The sequence below is a fragment of the Hippopotamus amphibius genome, chromosome 12 (genome assembly GCF_030028045.1).
Source record: "Hippopotamus amphibius kiboko isolate mHipAmp2 chromosome 12, mHipAmp2.hap2, whole genome shotgun sequence".
NCBI classification, from domain to species: domain Eukaryota; kingdom Metazoa; phylum Chordata; class Mammalia; order Artiodactyla; family Hippopotamidae; genus Hippopotamus; species Hippopotamus amphibius.
The window spans coordinates 25,034,756-25,048,946 of record NC_080197.1 but is presented as its reverse complement, the minus strand read 5'-3'; the positions used below and the strand labels follow the sequence as shown (position 1 = coordinate 25,048,946).

At 42.0% G+C, this 14,191-nt stretch overlaps 1 protein-coding gene across 9 annotated transcripts in view; it reads right to left on the bottom strand.

Annotated features, from left to right (window-relative positions):
- The window catches only part of NCOA6 (nuclear receptor coactivator 6), an 88,057-nt gene extending 81,674 nt beyond the window's left edge, over positions 1-6,383 (bottom strand). For all 9 annotated transcript variants that reach the window (XM_057701177.1, XM_057701171.1, XM_057701170.1 and 6 more), the window contains exon 1: positions 6,158-6,383. The gene's annotated coding sequence lies outside the window, so the exon portion shown is untranslated. The remainder of the gene's footprint in view (positions 1-6,157) is intronic.
- Positions 6,384-14,191: the final 7,808 nt, after the last annotated feature.

The following is a 14,191-nucleotide window of genomic DNA, read 5'->3' as shown; positions in this document are numbered from 1 at the left end:
AAAAGGATTCAAAGCCTCCCATGTATAATATGCAGAGACTAAGAACACAGGCTTTGGAATTAGACTGCCTAGACTCAAATTCATTCTCTGTCAATTGTTAGTTCTATTTCTCAGTTTCTTTGTCTATCAAAAAGGGGATAAAAATTAGTGCCTATCTCACAGGGTTGTTGTGAGGATTAAATGAAATACTACTGATAAAATGCCTGGCACATTATCTGGCAAATAGTATGCATGTAAAAAATGAGAGCTACTACTATTAATTATTGCTGCTGTTCAGTCTTCATTTCCAGCCTCAACTTCAACAACAGCCCTGCGACAATCCTATTCTCCAACCAAACTAAACTCTTTACTATCTCCTGAACACCCATCTCTATACCCCTGCTTTCACTCAGCCTGGAAAAATACTGTCTCATCTCTAAGTATTAAGATCTTAACCGCTTTTGGCAGTCCTGCCTAAAGGCCACCTCTTTCAGGTACCATCCTCTGATATCCCAGTTCCATAACACATTATATATACATCCCACATGACACTGAAATCCTGGCTAGAGTAATCCTTGTATTCTGCAGAGTTCTAGCCCAATGTACATGGTAGGGTTCAATAAATGTTTGACAAATGAATAAATGTCTATATTTCCTTTCTGTCATCCAAATGCTCTCTTGGAAAACAGCTCCATATCACAAGTAAAAAGATTTCTTCTGTAATATTTCATAAAGGTGGTCAGCTAGTTTTCTTTTCTATTACCAATGTGGTAATTTCGAATATAGTATCCAGCACACAGTCAATGCCTAAATATTCAATGACTTGAATTTCATGTCATCTTTTAATTTAAATTATCATTTTATTCATTATGACCAAGAATGACTCAGCCTTAGAAACAGACTTTAGTTTTTACCTGTCACAAACTAATCTGTCAATTTCTGGCCATCCTGACAATATCCCAATATGTCATTTACTGGTTTAGGAGAGGTAATATTCAAAACTTTGGTAAAGTTAGAACCAGAAAACCAAATGTGTATAGGGTGATAAAGTAAATGAACAAAGCAGGAGAGCAGTGAGCACTGCAAAGAACTACAGGGAGGAGTTCTGTTCCCGCATATAGTCTAAGGCAGCAGCTAAAATTAAGCAGCAACTTGGAAGCATCTCCTGCAGCACTCAGCTCTCAGCCATTCTGTTTGGACCTAAAAACCAAATTAATTCTACAACTGTGTTGAGCATATTGAGCTTTCACTCTATGCCTAGGAATCTCAAATGAACAATAATGCTAAATAACAGCTAACATTACTGAGCATTTTCTAGATGTCACACTGTTCTATACATGTTATATGAATTAACTTACTCCTCACAAAAAGCCTATTATCCTTATTTTAAAGATGAGGAAGCTGAGGCACAAAGAGGTTATGCAACTTGTCCAAGGTACACAATTAGCAAGCAGTGGAGCTGGAAATAGGACCTCAGACAGACTTCACCAAAAAAGAGCTCACAATTTGGAAATAAGCGCCATTCGATAAATGGTGCTGGGATAATTCATTGTACATAGGAAAAAATGAACTGACCCTACCTCACACCACACACGAGTCAATTCCAGATAGAGATCTAAACACAAAAGGCAAAACAATACAGATTCAAAAAGATAACATAAAGAATAACTTCAAAATCTTGGGGGAGGAAAAGATAGATAAATTTGACTTTATTAAAATTCAGAACTTCTTTTTAACAAACGACAACCTAAAGAGATTTTAAAAGATTAGCAACAAATTGGGAACTGATATCTGAAATATACACAACCAACACAGGATTCATAATCAGAAAACATAAAGAAATCTTTTGAAAAAGACAACTCAATAGAAAATGACAAAACAAGCCCCAGCAAGGTCCAAACTGTAAAAACCTGGCACTAATCACAGTTGCCACTCAGTGGACCCCAAAACAGTAAACCTTGTCATCACTGACCAATATAAAATACTCAGGGGCCTATGTCATGCTGCAGATACACAGAGCATGGGGAACCCAGCCAGAAAGACAATGCCAAGATGGTTATTCTTCTCATATAGGAACTGGATGATAAATCAGAAGTTTAATGTCCAACATTCAGGCACACAGATCAGGAACTGGCAAACATGGTAAAGGGCCCGAAAGCAAATATTTTTCAGTTTTGTGAGCTCTGTCACTACTCAACTCTATCATTGGTAGTGTGAAAGCAGCCAAAGACAATATGTAAATGAGTGTGCCTGTGTTGCAATAAAATTTTATTCACATAAATAGGTGGTGGAACAGATTTAACCCACAGGCCATAGTGTGTCAAACCCTGACACTGATAGCTATGATTTTCCTATACTCTAAGAATACCTGCCCAGTCTTTCACTGTTGACACATATGATTTCCTTAAGCAATAAATGACATCACATTTGACAGCTCTGCAATGGTTTCCAAGTCTATTATTCTACCAAAAAACATCTTCCTTATTATCTGTGACAGTTCTTACTTTCCTTTCACCCTTTTTTTTAACCTCTTTGACAGCCACCATCCCAAGCTAGAAATCTAAAAAACTCCTCCTCTCTCTTATCACTCACAATGTAATTATATCAATACCTGAAAATTCTCACTCAGTTCAATGTTCACAGCTTCTGCCTTTGTTCAGGCCCTCATTCCCTCCTTACTTCTTCCCTGCTCCCCAGTCCACCCTCCCACCAAAACACATCCATTTATCTCCTAAAAATTAAACCTCATCATAATTCCACTTCTTGAAAGCCTCGAATGCCTCTCTAAAAGCTAAGGATTCAGTCCAAATTCCTTAGCAAGGTCCTCCACAATCAGGTTCCAAACAACCTTCCCAGCTTCATCTCCAACTACTCTTATTTATTCATTTATTTATTGGCTGTGTTGGGTCTTTTTTGCTGTGCGCGGGCTTTCTTTAGTTGCGGTGAGTGGGGGCTACTCTTCGTTGTGGTGCACGGGCTCCTCATTGCCGTGGCTTCTCTTGTTGCAGAGCACAGGCTCTAGGCACGTGGGCGTCAGTAGTTGCAGCACACGGGCTCAATAGTTATGGCTTACGGGCTCTAAAGCACAGGCTCAATAGTTGTGGTGCACGGGCTTAGTTGCTCCGAGGCATGTGGGATCTTCCAAAGGCAGGGATCGAACCCTTGTCCCCTGCATTAGCAGGCAGATTCTTAACCACTGCGCCACCTAGGAAGCCCCTCCAACTCTCTCTGTCTCTCTCTCCCCCCTCCACACACACACACTATGCTCCAGCCACATTAAATTACATACCCTGAAAATGCATGCCCTTACCTGAAAGCTCTTCTCTCCAATTCTGCATCTGGGAAACTCCTCTACGCTTCAGCACACATCTCAAGTCTCACTCATTTCCAAAGCTTTCCCTGACTCCTAGAGCAGAGACATGCCTACCTGTGTCTTTAGAACCTATAATAACTCTCCTTTGGCATTTAACACCCTCAACTGTCATTGCTTACATGTTCACTTCTCTCATGAGACTGAATACCCAAAGTGAAAAGACCCTGCCCTGCCTTAAAGACCTCTGATTCTTCAGAGCCTAGCATAATGTCTTCTTAGCGCATAGTAAATTTCTGCTGAATGGAAGACATCCTTTGTGGTTCCGTAACCTGGGGTTCATAGATGGGAGTCCACAGACAGAATTCAGGGAGTGGTCTGTGAACTTGGATAGGAAAAAAACTGCCTCTTTATTTTCACTAGCCTTTAACTGAAAGTTACCATTTTCTTCAAATATGAACGTAGGCAATAAACCATTCTGGTATTAGCAGTATCTGTGATTCTGCCACAGTAATCACAGATATCTTTATATCACATTATAGTTATTGCAGATATATTAAAGAATTATTTATGTTCATCTGATATAATTATCAGACCCACCACCAGATCTGATTTATTACTTTGCTGATAAAGAAGTATTATCACAATTTGTATACTGTGGTAACTGTATTTCAATATAATTAGTTTCTCTACAACCCAATGTATTTTGTTTTATGCAATTAAAAATATTATTCTGAGAGGGATCCACAAGCTTCACTAGTTGCTAAAGCGGCCCATGATATAGACAAGATCAGGCCTTCCTACATTAGAAAGACCTAAAACAAACGAATCGTGTTGCTGTATAAGGGTATTGAACATATACTGAAAGTCTTATTGGACTTCCTAGGTGGCGCAGTAGGTAAGAATCCGCCTGCCAATGCAGGGGACACGGGTTCGATCCCTGCCCCAGGAAGATACCACATGTCGCGGAGCAACTAAGCCCATGTGCCACAACTATTGAGCCCATGTGCCACAATTACTGAAGCCCACGCGCCTAGAGCCCGTGCTCGGCAACAAGAGAGGCCACCACAATGAGAAGCCCGCACACCACAACAAAGAGTAGCCCCTGCTCTCCACAACTAGAGAAGGCCCATGTGCAGCAACAAAGACCCAACATAGCCAATAAAATAAATAAATAAATTTATTTAAAAAAAAATCTTATTGCTATGAACATCCTCATAACCTTTTTGTTGAAAGTCTCTTTTGATTACATAGGAGCCCTGGGACTACTATGTTATGACTGAGAGTTCTCTCATAGCCCATGGGGACTTTGAACTCTTCTCTATCATGATCAAATGTCAATTAAAGTTTGGTCATGATAGTGATCCTGGGTCTTTACGATTGTTCACTGTCATCTTTTTAGGCTTTTTGTGTCCCTCTGCTGTATAGTAAACACCTAGAAGAGAAGGAGCATCTCTTAAAACTCTATAAAAAGTCAAAAGGATCCTGAAGATAACTTCTTTGCACAAACGGAAGTGTACTAGAAATGATCAAATAGCTGGTTACCTCTACTTTTCTTGTATCCCCTCCAGTTTTCCTACTGACAAACTCACTACAAAAATAAATTACTTAACAGTTCTTTGATATATGCTGCCACACTTGACTTCCTAACACTTTTCTCCCTAACACTTTTCTCCCACCTGCCAAATTCCACAAAGCAATTGTGCTGAATGAAGAGTCAACGGGCCTGAGTTCCAGTACTTCTTCTGCCATTTACTGGTAAGATCTTGAGAAGTCAACTTTACCTTTCTGTGTCTCAGCTAAAATCACTACATGATCTGAAATCGTTATACGATTTAAGGCCTTTGTAGTTTTTACACATTCGTTCATTCTCACTGGCTTCAATAACGCCTTTCTGATGACCTCCCCAGGTGACACTGCTCTTAAAAAACAGAGGGCTGTCCCCTTCCTGGGAAGACACCTTGGGTCACCGCCCACAAACAGCCGGGTCCCTCCTTTTAAAGACACACACAAACTCCCTAAGTTGATGGAGGTTCTCCACTGGCAAACCAGCTCCACTCTGCATCCTTTTTGCTGGCCAGCTCCTGCACCCAAACCCCAATCCCCCTTCCCTCTCTTCTTCATCAAAGCCTTACTTTCTTGTTTTGCTCTCGCCAATAAGGACTGGAGGATCCGGGGCACATATGTCCTCAGTCCCCTGGGAGTTACACGGACTTGCCCCGCGACTCTGAGGACTACCCCAATCTGATACCCGCCTCAGTACCGAAAGGGCCCCCAATTCCAATCAGCCCTCTCACCACACCCCGCAAAGAACTGTCCCAGCCCTGACAGCCTGAGCTCAAATCCCAAGCCCCTCCGCTCCCTGCCCGCCTGGGGTCCTGAACTCCTCCCACGGCCTAGCCCAGGACCAAATCCTGCTGCCCTACCCCCACGGATCCTGACCCCGGTTCCGTCTGGACCCAACGTCCCTTCCCCGCGACCCCGGCCACAACCCCACGTCCGGCTGCCGCCAGTTCTTCGGACCTGGAGCGCCACCCCGTGCAGACCCCGACCGGCTCAGCACTCCCTCAGCGCCCCAGACACCGTGTCCCTCACCCTCCCCGACTGTGCCTTGCCCCCAGCTCTCCCCGGCGCCGGGGCCCGCAGGCCCCGGGCCCGCTCCCCAACATGGCGACGGGGACACGAGCGCGGAGGGCGGGCGGGGCGGCTCCGGGCCGGGCCCGCACAGGGGCCGTGTTCCACGGTCTGCCGGCGCCATTTTCCCGCGCCCGGCCCGGGCGGCGCCTCCTTCCCGCGGAGCCAGCCGGGCCGGCACCGCGGACGCCCGGTGGGCCCACCCCTTACGGGCCCGCGTCGCCGTCACCTCACCTGAGCGCGGCCCCAGCCCTCCCGGGCGGGCCTCGGAGCACCGGCCCGGGCCGTGCGTGCCCGCGGCCCTCCGTGTGTCCGTCCGTCCGTCCTCGTGTGCGCCCGTCTGTCCGGCCGTCGGCGCCCGGCCGCCCGCAGCCCGACCCGGCTGGGCCTCAGGGAGCCGGTGGGGAGGGGGATGGGCCGGACCGGGTCGGGGAGGGAGGGGGAGGGAGGGAGACAGGGAGGGAGCGCGGGAGAGGGCGGGGCAGACCGGGGGCGTGGCCTTGGCCACGTGACCAAACGTCTCCGGGAGCGTGAGGCAGAGCTGGCTGAGCGCGCCAGCTCGCTTGGTTGCCGCGCTCAGAGCCGGGATCCCGTGGGTTTGTCTGTCTCCTGGCGCTGTAGCATCTCCAGTGGCTGCTGCCCCCACTTTGGAGTCACTGTACAGTCCTGTAGGAGACCTCTAGCGGAGTGTCCTTGGGCAAGTCAACTCTCCAAGCCTCGGGTTATGCACCTGAGATATGGAGATAATAATAGTCTTTGCAAAGAGGAAATTGAGGGAAAGCATGGAAAGCACTTGGCACAGTGCCTGACACATAGTGTCTAATAACGTTTATGGTGATAAAGATAACATTTAGCCTTTATTATTTGCCTTTAAGTCCCTCTCTACTTTTTTCCTATCACTGTCGCCCTAGCAAGCTCAAAGGGGTACAAGGGAGTGTGGCCCCCTCCCATCTCCCCAAATGTAGGGAGGCCTCCCCAGCACTGGGCTTGATGTTTGTCATACAGGCCTGGATTCAGATCTGACTTTAACTCCTGATAGTTGTGTGATTTTCTTTGCCTCAACCTCAGCTTTCTCATCTGTAAAACGGGAGTTAAGGGTCTATTACAAGCATCACGTTAGTTAGATGAGCAGGTGGATTGTGAGCTGATTACACAGCTCAGGCGTATTGGTGTCATCTAAGAGGAGTCCTTTCCTTCCACAAATACTTATTGAGCATACACTATGTGCTTGTACTGATGCAGTAGCCATTTAAGTCCTTTCTACAGTCTCCCTGGCTCCCCTCCAATCTATTCTCCACTCTGCTATCAGAGTAATGTTTCTAAGTCAGAAATCTGATCCTGTCTCTCCCCTATTTAAAACTATTTGATGGCTCACATTATTCTTGCAATAAAGGCCAAATAGATGTCTCACTGTTGCCTTTCCCACATCTCCATACTTATCCCTGGGCCCTCTTCCCCTCTCTCTGGACTGTAACTACATTGATCTTCACACATTGTACTTCCTTCTTTCTCAGGACCCTTGCACATGCTGATCCTTCTGCCTCACATGCTTCCCCCCACCCTTAAATAATTTATCAGCCTTCAGATACCAGCTCAAATGTCACTACCCCAAGGACCCCTTCCCTGAGGACTCCTCGGGCAGGTTTTCTTACTTGTTCTCAATAGGACACACTAGGTTGTTTATTGCCTGTCTTCACCACAAGGATATGGACCCCATTAGGAAGGAGATTTTATCCGGCTTGTTTACTGCCCTTTCCTCAGCACATAGCACAGGGCCTGGCACAGAGGAGATGCTCAATAAATATTTGTTGTGTGTGAATCCTGGGTAATGTGCTGGGCCCAAAGGGGCAGAGAAAAAGAAAGAGAACCACAGGCAGCCAAGAGGAGGTACTTCAGACACTTGAGCCCGTGACATTAACACCAAAACAATTTACAAAAATTGCTGGTGTTAAAAAAATTTTAAGCTTGGAAAAAAATTTTAAGCCTGGAAAAAATTTTTAAGGTTTTTCTTTTAACTTTTAAAAAGTGAGGTATGATTTACACACAGGAAAATGCAGACATCTTAAGTTTATACCTAATAACTTTTTACCTACATTCCTGTGTTATCCACCACAGAAGCAGCTGTGGATAACAGTTTGAAGTTTCCTCAAAAAGTTAAATATAGTATTACCATCTGATCCAAAAATCCTGCTTCTGGATATTTACCCCAAAAAAGTAGAAGCAGGGACTTAGATATTTGTACAGCCATGTTCATAGCAGCATTATTTACCATAGCCAAAAATGTGGAAGCAGCCCATGTGTCTATCAGATGAATAAACAGAATGGGGCATGTTCATACAATGGGATATTCTTCAGCCTTAAAAAGGAAGGAAAATTTGGCACGTGCTGTAACATGGGTGAAACTTGAAGACATTGTGCTAAGTGAAAGAAGCCAGTCACAAAAGGACAATTACAATATTACATGATTCCTCTTATATGAGATTCCTAGGGTAGTCAAATTCATAGGGACTGAGTAGAATACTGATTGCCAGGGGCTGGAGAGAGGGGATAATGGAGAGTTACTTCTTAATGGGTATAGAGTTTCAGAAGGGAAAGATAAAAAATGTTCTGAAGGTGGATGGTGGTGATAATTGCACAGCAATGTAGTGTAGTTAGTGCCACAGAGCTGTACACATAAATAGTTTAAATGGCAAGATTTATGTTATATATTTTTTAATCACAATTTAAAAAAATATGCCAGAGCCTGAGCCAATATCCTCATTTTTTTTTTTTTGGCCTTGCTATTCATATTCTTAAACCAAAAGTCAGAGGTTTTCCTGGTATTAGCAAGGATGCAGGGAGTTAGCAGCCAGAGTCCCATTTGGGCACCTATCCCATAGGTGAAAATAGCAGGAGCATAGGTAACATAGGTATTTGTTGCCCACAGGAAGGCAGCAAAGGAACAGAAACAGGCTGTGAAATGGCACTAGGTAGAGTACAGTGATTCCAAGATTGGGCTTTGAAGTCAAAATCCTCAAGTTCAGATTCTAGTTCTGTCATTTATTAGCTTTGTGATCTTGAGCAAATCCAAAGTTCTGGTCATACAGATGAGGGAACGTGCACCAAAAGGAGAAAAATGACTCATCCTACAGGGTCCAAAGTATTTTTTCCTTTACTTTGTTTGTTTTTAAATCCTTACATGGTTTTTATTTTGTTTTGTGTTCCCGATAGACTACAAGCTCCCCAAAGAAAGTATTTTTGTAATATCATCACCTGTAATATAACAACTTTTTTGTGCTAGTTGCCTTATCTGCAAGGTGCAGATAATAAAGGTATCTTATAGATGAGGATTAGAAGATTAAATGAATTAGTAGTGGATTAAATGAATCAGTAGATATAAAATGTTTAGAAGTGTGCCTAGCACTTGTGATAGCCTCAACAAGCAGCAGCCTCTGAAGAGGTTATCAGGCTGTTTCACAGGATGTTTTGAGCAAGAAAAGCAGTCTAAGACATCCAAGACAGTTCTAGATTCAGATTTAGATAAAGAAAAAGCAAATCAATTTGTCTTTGATCTGAACAATTTGATTGGCATTTATTGAACTTCTATTTTCATACCTTTGTCCAACGGGCTTAAGCTTTGCAGTGATAGTGAATACTAGAACCATGTCTTTAAGAACGACATCAAATAGCAAAAAAAATGAAGAAAGAATAAAACCACCTAGAGAGCATCAACACTCTACCGTCTGTGGGATTTATCACAACAGTGTCAAACGGCAAGCTTATCACATTTGGTTAGGCAACTTGTGTCTTGCAGGAGGACATCACGTGTTAAGTGGGTGCCACTGACTGGTAGACATTGTAACGTATAAGTTTATTGGGGTAATTTACCAGTAGATGGCAGTAAAGTGCCTTAATATTACAAAATCAGCTCAAGAATTTTCAGACAATAGGAAATAAAGTGTCTTGAAGAGGGGTCACTTCTATGGCTTAACATGGGCAAGCAATGGCTTGCTCTCAGGAAAAAAGATTGAAAAATAGAAATTGAAAAAAAATGAAAAATAACTACACAATTGAAAACAAGGGAAGAGTATCAAGAAGTGACCACAAAAAAGGAGTATTCTTAGAACTTAAAAGCCTGATTTCAAAAATATTCTGAAAAATTTTAACTTTTTATAAGAGTATAACATAAAGACATGAAAATACACAACTCACAAATGTAAAGCCTAATGAATTTTCACAAAATGAACATGCATGTCCAACCAACATCCAAATCAAGAAACAGACTATTACCAGCCCCACAAGAGCCCCATCGTTCTCCCTTTCCAGCATCACCCCACACCCATGAGGGTAAATAGTATTCTGATTTCTAACTTCATGGACTAGGCTCATCGAGTGTTAAGCTTTATATAAATGGAAGTATACAAAATGTGCTCTTTTGATTCTGACTTCTTTTGCTCAATTTTGTGTTTTTGAGATTCATCTATATTGTTGCATGTAGTTGTAGTTTGTTCTTTTCATTGCTACATACAGTTCATTATTTGCATATGTCACAAGGTATCCATTCTACTCATGATGAGCATTTCAGTTTCCACTTAGGTCTATTTTTAATAGTACTACTATGAGAATTCTTGCCCAAGTCTTTGTGTGAATGCGTGTATAATTTTTTGCTAGATACATACCAAGGGTTAGGATTGCTGGATCTTAGAGTTCACATGTGTTCAGCTCTAGTTGATATTGACAAATCCTCTTTTTAATTATTTATTTATTTATTGGGTGCACCCTGTGGCATGTGGGATCTTAGTTCCCCTACCTGGTGGCCTGCATTGAAAGCTCAGAGTCTTAACCACTAGAATGCCAGAAAATTTCTTCCTTTGTGTTTTTTAAACAGCTTTATTGAGATCTAATTCACATACTATACGATTCATTAATCTAAGGTGTAAAATTCAGTGGTTATTTTTTTTTAGTATAGTCACAACCAGATAAGCCCAACCACCACCACAGTCAATTTTCTAGAACATTTTCATAATTGAAAAGAAAGCCTGTACCTTTTTAAAAAAATTAATTAATTAATTTATTTATTTATTTATTTATTTTGGGCTGTGTTGGGTCTTTGTTGCTGTGCGCCAGCTTCCTCTAGTTGCCGCTAGTGAGAGCTGCTCTTCGTTGTGGTGCTTGGGCTTCTCATTGCAGTGGCTTCTCTTGTTGGGGAGCACAAGCTCTAGGTGTGTGGGCTTCAGTAGTTGTGGCTTGCCGGCTCTAGAGCACAGGCTCAGTAGTTGTGGTGCACAGGCTTAGTTGCTCCACAGCATGTGGGATCTTCCCACACCAGGGCTGGAATCCATGTCCCCTGAATTGGCAGGCAGATTCTTAAACACTGAGCCACCAGGGAAGTCTGCCTGCACCTTTTAGATATTGCCCTCCTCCCAATCCCCCATTTTCCAATCCATAAGCAACTGCTAATTTGCCTTCTGTCTCTATATATTTGCCTATGCTGGATACTTCATATAAATGGAATCATACAATACGTGACCTTTTGTGTTTGACTTCTTTCACTTAGCACAATGTTTTCAAGGTTCATCCACCTTGCAGCACGTATCAGTATTTCATTCCTTTTAATGGCTGAATAATATTTCATTGTATGAATATACCGCATTTTGTTTATCCATTCATCCATTGACAGACATTTGTATATCTTCTTTGGAGAAATGTCTTTCAAGTCCTTTGCCCATCTGTTAATTGGGTTGTTGAACTGTAAGAATTCTTCATTTTGGGTACTAAATGCTTATCAGGTAATTGATTGCAAACATTTTTCTCATTTTGGGGGGGTGTCTTTTCACTCTCTTGATAGTGTACTTTGATGCACAAAAAATTTAATTTGTTTTTATACCTAGATCTCCTGCATACTTATTTCCACTGTCTGTTTTTTCTCTTGGGTATTTTATTTTATTATTTTTATTTATTTATTTTGGCTGCGTTGGCTCTTCGTTGCTGTGCGAGGGCCTTCTCTAGTTGTAGCAAGTGTGGTCTACTCTGCATTACAGAGTGCGGGCTTCTCATTGCAGTGGCCTCTCGTTGCAGAGCATGGGCTCCAGTTGCATGGGCTTCAGTAGTTGCAGCATGCAGGCTCAGTAGTCGTGGTGCACAGGCTTAGTTGCTCTGTGGCATGTGGGATCTTCCCGGACCACGGATCAAACCCGTGTACCCTGCCTTGGGAGGCAGATTCTTAATCACTGTGCCACCAGAGAAGTCCCCCCAAATTTAAATTTTGATGCAGTTCAGTTTATTTTTTTCTATTTTGGTTTGTGCTTTTGGTGTTATATATAAGAAACCATTGCCAAATCCAAAATCATGAGGATTTGCTTCAATGTTTCTTCCTAAGAGCTTTATAGTTTTAGGTCTTGCATTTAGGTCTTTGATCCATTGTGAGTTACTTGTTGCATGTGGTGTGAGTTAAGGGCCAAACTTCATTCTTTTGTATGTGACTATTTAGTTGTATCAGCATAGCTTGCTGAAGAGACTATTCTTCTCCATTGAGTGATCTTGGCACCCTTGTGAAAAATCAGCTGATCACAGATAGATGGGTTTATTTCTGGACTCTCAATTCTATTCCATTGATATGTTCATCCTCATGCCAATACCACAGTGTCTTGATTCCTGTAACTTTATAGTGTAGTAAGCTTTGAAATCAGGAAGCTTCATATCTTAACTAAGACATGAAGGAAATATCAAAAATATCCAATTTAAGAAACAAATAGGTATATCCTGGAGTTATTTTAGTACTGAGAGAATATCATAAAAACTAAATTTCCAAGCTTGGGAATTCCCTAGTGGTCCAGTGATTAGAACTCTGCGCTTCCACTGCAGAGGGCATGGGTTTGATCTCTGGTTGGGGAACTAAGGTCCCACATGCTGCAGGGCACCTCCAAAAAAAAAACACACCAAAAACCCCCACAAAACCCCAAAACAAACAAGCAATTTCCAAGCTTGTTATCTCTTTATTTCATAGTCAGTTAAAGATGGCTTCTCAATATGAGGTAAATTTATGTTTTCTATGGTAGATCAAGATAGTACAACCTGAACAAAGTAAAAGTAATTAAGACTATAAAGCCAGGCAAACAAGGGCCTGGTCTGTCTTGTTCATCAGTGTTCCCAGTGCATCAGGCCATGCATGGCACGGAGTAGACACTTAAGAAAATATTCAGGGAATAAAATATGATATTTCATATACTGAGTGAGAAAACAGATTTTTCAAGATATCAGAATTTTGCTTTGATATATAAGAATTGTTCCACTGAACAAAACTTTTATTCAAAGCTGTCCTGTCATTATTTGTATATTTAAGAAGGAAAATGACCCCAAGATACCCATGTAACCCCCAAAAGCCTGCTGCATGGAAGGTCCTGTAACATCACTTGAAAGACAGCATAGGAGAGTTGGTATGACCACAGGTGTGACTCAAGCACCTAAAATTATCAGGGCAAGGATATTCAAAGCTGCATTGGAAACCACCCAAATATCCATCAATAGGAAACTAGTTAAACCGTTTAATGAACTATGATGCATCATTATAAATAATCAGGTAAATCCATATATCTTGATATTGACATGGAAAAATGTCCATGTTATATTGGTAAGTAAAAAAAAAAAAAAAAAGAGTTGTAGACACTGTGACTAATATAATCCTATTTTTACTTTTACATAGAACAATAATATAAGTTATATCTACAGAAAAAAAGTAGTTGGAGAATTATATACTAAATTATTGACAGTGAGATGTTTGAAAAGTTGAGATTTTGAGGGCATGGATCATCTATATTATATACTTATGAAATGTTTGATACTTGAATGACTATTGCATCTATAATCAGATCATGTAATAAAGTTTTTTTTCACAGAAGAGAGGGGCATGATCTTTGGAGTCAAACAGACTGCTTTTATATCATGGAGCTACCAACTATCAGCTGGGTGACCTTGGGCAAGTTACTTCATGTCTCTGAACGACAATTTCCACATTCATAAAATGGAGAAATTAACAGCAGCCTCACAAGAATGTTGCATCTACCTCATCAGTTTCATCACATAACATCAATCTCTCAGGATGCTCTAGAATAGGGGTCAGCAAACTACTGCCCTTAGGCCAAATTGGGCCCTGTTTTTGTAAAACAGAGTTTTATGGGAATACAGCCACAGCCATCTGTTTACGTATTGTCTATGCCTGCCTTTGCACGACAACAGCAGAGTAGTTACTACAAGGGCCGTATGGCTTGAAAGACTGAAATATTCATGTCT